Raw genomic sequence first — 6203 nt, 5'->3', positions numbered from 1 at the left:
TTTTGTAGAGACAGGATCTCTCTCTGTTTCCCAAGCTGGTCACAAACTCCTGGGCTCAAGTGATCTGCCTGCCTCAGCCTTCCAAAATGCTGCGATTACAGGTGTGAGTCACTGGCCCGGACTAATGGTTGCTAATCTGATGAGAAAACAATGATATTTTAGTATTTAAGTGTATTTATCTGTTTACAGTGAGATTTGACATATTTTCCTTTGCTGTTGGCCATTTGTATTTCTGCTACTGTGAATTGTCTCTTTATATCCTTTGCCTCCCACCCCTTTTTCTTTTTTTCTCTTTTTTCTTTTCTTTTTTTTTTTTTTTGAGACAGTCTTGCTCTGTCACACCTAGGCTGGAGTGCAGTGGCGTGATCTCAGCTCACTGCAACCTCTGCCTCCTGGCTTCAAGCGATTCTCCTGCCTCAGCTTCCTGAGTAGCTGGGATTACAGGCGCCTGATATCACACCTGGCTAATTTTTTTGAATTTCTAGTCGAGACAGGGTTTCACCATGTTGGTCAGGCTGGTCTCGAACTCCTGACCTCAGGTGATCCGCCCATCTCGGCTTTCCAAAGTGCTGGGATTACAGGCGTGAGCCACTGCGCCCAGGCCTCACTTCCACCCCCTCCTTTTCTTCTTTTTTCTTATTGAATTGTAGGGATTGTTGGTATACTGAATATTAGTTCTTTGCTTATGATACTTGCTTCAGATATTTTAATATGTCACTTGTCTTTTTAACTTTCCCTGTATCTTTTATTGTTCTGAATTGTGGGTTGCTATGTTGCCTGGGTTTTTAATCCTTTTGTCTTCCTGGCTTCTATGTTTTTGTACCTTTCTTAAGAAGTCCGTCCTTATCCCATGGTTATAAACATGTGGAAACCATTTTTAGGTTGCAGTGAGTTGGGACTGTCCCCAGGGGCCAGAATCTGGTTGGCTTTTGGGACTTAGGAGAGAAGCTCAAGTGGATTGGGTTTGCTCTGGGGGTCTAGAACTCCACATTTTCCTCATCAGAAAGAGCAATGCACAGAAGCCATGGCTGCATGGATGGTCACCACGACCAGAAGCAAGTCTAGACAGAGTGCTTTAAGCTATTGCTGTTGTCCTCCACCCTAGAAGGGTGCAAAAAAAATGTGAGGCCACCCTGAAGGCCCAGTTTCTGGAGAGTTCCATCCTTTCCCTGCAAATTCCTTGACATAGCAGTCCCAGAGCAATGTAGATAAGTATAACAGGAGTAGTTTTGAGCAGGTGCTCTGTCCTCAAAGGCAGCTGCCATGTAGTGGAAAAAACAGTCACAGTCCCAGTGTGGTGGGTCATGCCTATAATCACAGCACTTTGGGAGGCCAAGGCAGGAGGACTATTCAAGCCCAGTAGTTCAAGACCAGCCTGGGCAACAAGGGAAGATCTCGCCTCTACAAAAAATAAAAAAATTAGCATGGAAGAACACTTAAGCCCAGGAGGTCAAGACTGCAATGAGCCATGATGGCTCCACTGTACTCCAAGTCTGGGAAACAGAGGGAGACCCTGTGTCCAAAACAAACAAACAAACAAACAAACAAAAAACCAAAAAAACCATCACAGAGAGGTGTGGTTCTGAAGCCAAACACAAAAGCATTTATCATCACAAGGTTTCACTGAAGTATCTGCATTTGTAATGCACCATGCTAGGCAGGGTGTAGAAAGAGTGATTCTGGGGGAATGTCTCTTCTTTTAGAAATGGCCCCATCCACAGAGGTGTTGTAGAACAGTAGAACGGAATCAGACATCTGTGATTGAGTTCTAGCTCTGTCCTTTAGCAGCTATGAAACTGTGGGCCAATCAGTGAGCTTTTCAAGACCTCAATCTCCTCTGTGCAAAATGGGAATTACCCCAGCTTGTGTGGGGTATTATGAAGATGGATGACATGATGAATGGCAAAGTGGGTTTTATGTGCCCTAAGAAGTATAATATGGACTTAGTGTTTGGGGACACATGAAGAAGAGGATATGGTCTCTGTCCTCAAAAAGCTTGTGATGTATACACGTAGAAACATAAAACAGGACAAGACAGGAAATGATCAAGTTGTCAAATTGTATGGTAGTGGAAGCTGGAGAAGATCCAGTGTTTAGGACCAGAGTAAAATCCTATCTGTGGCTGTGCTCTTATGAAAGCTGCCAAAAGTGTAAAATGAAATGAAATCATCCAAAGGTGATCATCTTGTCAGCCTGAGTCTTTTTGTCTTGTCTTGTTCTGAAGGACAGTGGAACACCTCTTGGGGCAGGTTTTGTCCTGGGCTCCTGGCTCTAAGGTCACCTCTTTCTTTTTTTTTTTGAGACAGAGTCTCGCGCTGTGTCACCCAGGCTGGAGTGCAGTGGCGCGATCTCGGCTCACTGCAAGCTCCACCTCCCAGGTTCACGCCATTCTCCTGCCTCAGCCTCCGAGTAGCTGGGACTACAGGCGCCCGCCACCACGCCCGGCTAGTGTTTTTTTGTATTTTTAGTAGAGACGGGGTTTCACCATGTTAGCCAGGATGGTCTCGATCTCCTGACCTCGTGATCCACCCGCCTTGGCCTCCCAAAGTGCTGGGATTACAGGCTTGAGCCACCGCACCCGGCTCTTTTTTTTAATTAAAAATTATTTTTAAACTTTTATTTTAGATTTAGGGGTACGTGTGACGGTTTGTTACATAGTTAAACACGAGTCACAGAGGTTTGTTATACATAATATTTCATCACCCGGTATTAATCCCAGTACCCAATAGTTATCTTTTCTGCTCCTCTTTCTGCCCCTACTCTCCTGCTCAAGTAGACCCCAGTGTCTGTTGTTTCCTTCATGTTCATAAGTTATTATTATTTAGCTGCCACTTATAAGTGAGAGCATGCAGTATTTGGTTTTCTGTTCCTGCATTAATTTGCCTCCAGCTGCATCCATGTTGCTCCAAAGAACATGATTTCATTCTTTTTTATGGCTGCACAGTATTCCATGGTATATATGTACCACATTTTCTTTATCTAGTCTGTCATTGATGGGCATTTAAGTTGATTACATGTCTTTGCTATTGTGAACAGTGCTGCAATGAACATTCACATTAATGTTTCTTTATGATAGAATCATTTAGATTCCGGCCGGGCGCGGTGGCTCAAGCCTGTAATCCCAGCACTTTGGGAGGCCGAGACGGGTGGATCACGAGGTCAGGAGATCGAGACCATCCTGGCTAACACGGTGAAACCCCATCTTTACTAAAAAATACAACTAGCCGGGCGAGGTGGCAGGCGCCTGTAGTCCCAGCTACTCGGGAGGCTGAGGCAGGAGAATGGCGTAAACCTGGGAGGTGGAGCTTGCAGTGAGCTGAGATCCGGCCACTGCACCCCAGCCTGGGTGACAGAGCGAGACTCCGTCTCAAAAAAAAAAAAAAAAAAAAAGAATCATTTAGATTCCTCTGGGTATATACACAGTAATGGGATTGCTGGGTCAAATGGTAGTTCTGCTTTTAGCTCTTTGAGCAATTGCCACACTGCTTTCCACAATGGTTGGACCAATTTATACTCTCACCAACAGTGTATAAGTGTTCGCTTTTCAGGCTGGGCATGGTGGCTCACACCTGTAATCCCAGCACTTTGGGAGGCCGAGGCGAGTGGATCACGAGGTCAGGAGATTGAGACCATCCTAGCTAACATGGTGAAACTTCGTCTCTACTAAAAATACAAAAAATTAGCCAGGCGTGGTGGTGGGCGCCTGTAGTCCCAGCTACTCGGGAGGCTGAGGCAGGAGAATGGCGCGAACCCGGGAGGTGGAGCTTGCAGTGAGCCGAGATCGCGCCACTGCACTCCAGTCTGGGAGACACAGCAAGCCTCTGTCACAAAAGAAAAAAAAAAAAAAAAAGTGTTCGCTTTTCTCCACAACCTCACCAGTATCTGTTAGTTTTTGACTTTTTAGTAATAGCCATTCTGACTGGTGTGAGATGTGAGATGGCATCTCATTGTGGTTTTGATTTGCATTTTTTTAATGATCAGTGATATTGAGCTTCTTTTTCATATGCTTGTTGCCTGCATATATGTCTTCTTTTTTTTTTTTTTTTTTTGAGACAGAGTTTTGCTCTTGTTGCCCAGACTGGAGTGCAATGGTGCCATCTCGGCTCACCATAACCTCTGCCTCCCAGGTTCAAGCGATTCTCGTGCCTCAGCCTGTTGAGTAGCTGAGATTACAGGCATGCACCACCACACCTGACTAATTTTGTATTTTCAGTAGAGACGGGGTTTATCCATGTTGGTCAGGCTGGTCTCAAACTCTTGACCTCAGGTCTCAGGTGATCTGCCTGTCTTGGCCTCCCAAAGTGCTGGGATTACAGGTGTGAGCCACCACGCCTGGCCTTTTTAGAGACGGAGTCTCCCTCTGTCGCCCAGGCTGGAGTGCAGTGGCGCCATCTTGGCTCACTGCAAGCTCCGCCTCCTGGGTTCATGCCGTTCTCCTGCCTCGGCCTCCCCAGAAGCTGGGACTACAGGTGTGCCATGTGCCGGCTAACTTTTTGTATTTTTAGTAGAGACGGAGTTTCACCGTGTTAGCCAGGATGATCTCAATCTGCTGACCTCGTGATCCACCCACCTCGGCCTCCCAAAGTGCTGGGATTACAGGCGTGAGCCACTGTGTCCAGCTTTTTAAAAATTTTTGAGACAGTCTTGCTCTGTCACGCAAGCTAGAGTGCATTGGTGAGATCTTGGCTCACTGCAACCTCCGCCTCCTGAGTTCAAATGTTTCTCCCACCTCGGTCTTGCGAGTAGCTGGAATTATAGGCACGTGCCACCATGCCTGCCTAGTTTTTGTATTTTTAGTAGAGACAAGGTTTTACCACTTTGGCTAGGCTGGTCTCGAACTCATGACCTCAAGTCATCCACCTGCCTTGGCCTCCCAAAGTGTTGGGATTATGGGTGTGAGCCACTACACCTGGCCGTATGTCTTCTTTTGAGAAGTATCTGTTCATGTCCTTTGCCCACTTTTTAATGGAGTTGTTTTTCTCTTGTAAAGCTGTTCAAGTTCCTCGCATTTTACTTTTAAGGCTTTAATTCATCTTGAGTTGACTTTTTTCTTTTGTTTTGTACAGCAGTTTGCATTATTGAATTGATTTTTGTGTATGGTATAAGGAAGGGGTCCATTTTCAGTCTTCTGCTTATGTCTAGCCAGTTATCCCAGCATCATTTATTGAATAGGGAGTCTTTTCCCCATTTTCCCCATTTTCTCAGTTTTGGTGAAGATCAGATGCTCATAGATATGTGGCCTTATTTCTGGGCTCTCCATTCTGTTCCACTGGTCTATGTGCCTGTTTTTGTACCAGTACCATGCTGTTTTGGTTTCTGTAGCCTTGTAGCATAATTTGAACTTGGGTAATGTGATACCTCCAGCTTTGTTCTTTTTGCTTAGGATTGCCTTGGCTATTCAGGCTCTTTTTTGGTTCCATATAAATTTTAAAATAGTTTTTTTCTAGTTCTGTGAAGATTGTTGGTAGTTTGGTAGGAATAGCATTGAATCTGTAAATTGCTTCGGGCAGTATAGCCATTTTAATGATACTGATTCTTCCTATCCATGAGCATGGGATGTGTTTTCCATTTGTTTGTGTCTTCTGTGATTTCCTTGAGCAGTGTTTTGTAATTCTCATTCTAGAGATCTTTCACCTCCCTGGTTAGCTGTATTCCTAGCGATTTTATTCTTTTTGTGGCAATTGTGAATGGGATTCTCTTTCTGATTTGGCACTTGGTTTGAAGCCTGCCTCTTTGTTTTCCTTTGATTTAGCCTTACATGCCTGCAAGTCTTTTATCTGCCAGAGACTTTGCCTCCTTGGTTAAATGACTCTGTGAGAGCTTCTAGGTATCAAACCAGGAGCCATCAAACTGGATCTAGATGGAAAGGCTGAGAAACTGGCTATTGGAGCCTCAATACACCCTATGCTGTGCCCCCTCCTCAGGAATTCAGTCTTGTTCCATGGTGTGTCCCCAAAAGAATGAAGAAGTTGGCCGGGCGCGGTGGCTCAAGCCTGTAATCCCAGCACTTTGGGAGGCCGAGGCGGGTGGATCACGAGGTCAGGAGATCGAGACTATCCTGGCTAACATGGTGAAACCCCATCTCTACTAAAAATACAAAAAACTAGCCGGGCGTGGTGGCGGGCGCCTGTAGTCTCAGCTACTTGAGAGGCTGAGGCGGGAGAATGGCGTGAACCCGGGAGGCGGAGCTTGCAGTGAGCTGA

Source organism: Papio anubis, chromosome 14 (genome assembly GCF_008728515.1).
Source record: "Papio anubis isolate 15944 chromosome 14, Panubis1.0, whole genome shotgun sequence".
In the NCBI taxonomy this organism is placed as follows: Eukaryota; Metazoa; Chordata; class Mammalia; order Primates; family Cercopithecidae; genus Papio; species Papio anubis.
This window is presented reverse-complemented; position numbering follows the sequence as displayed.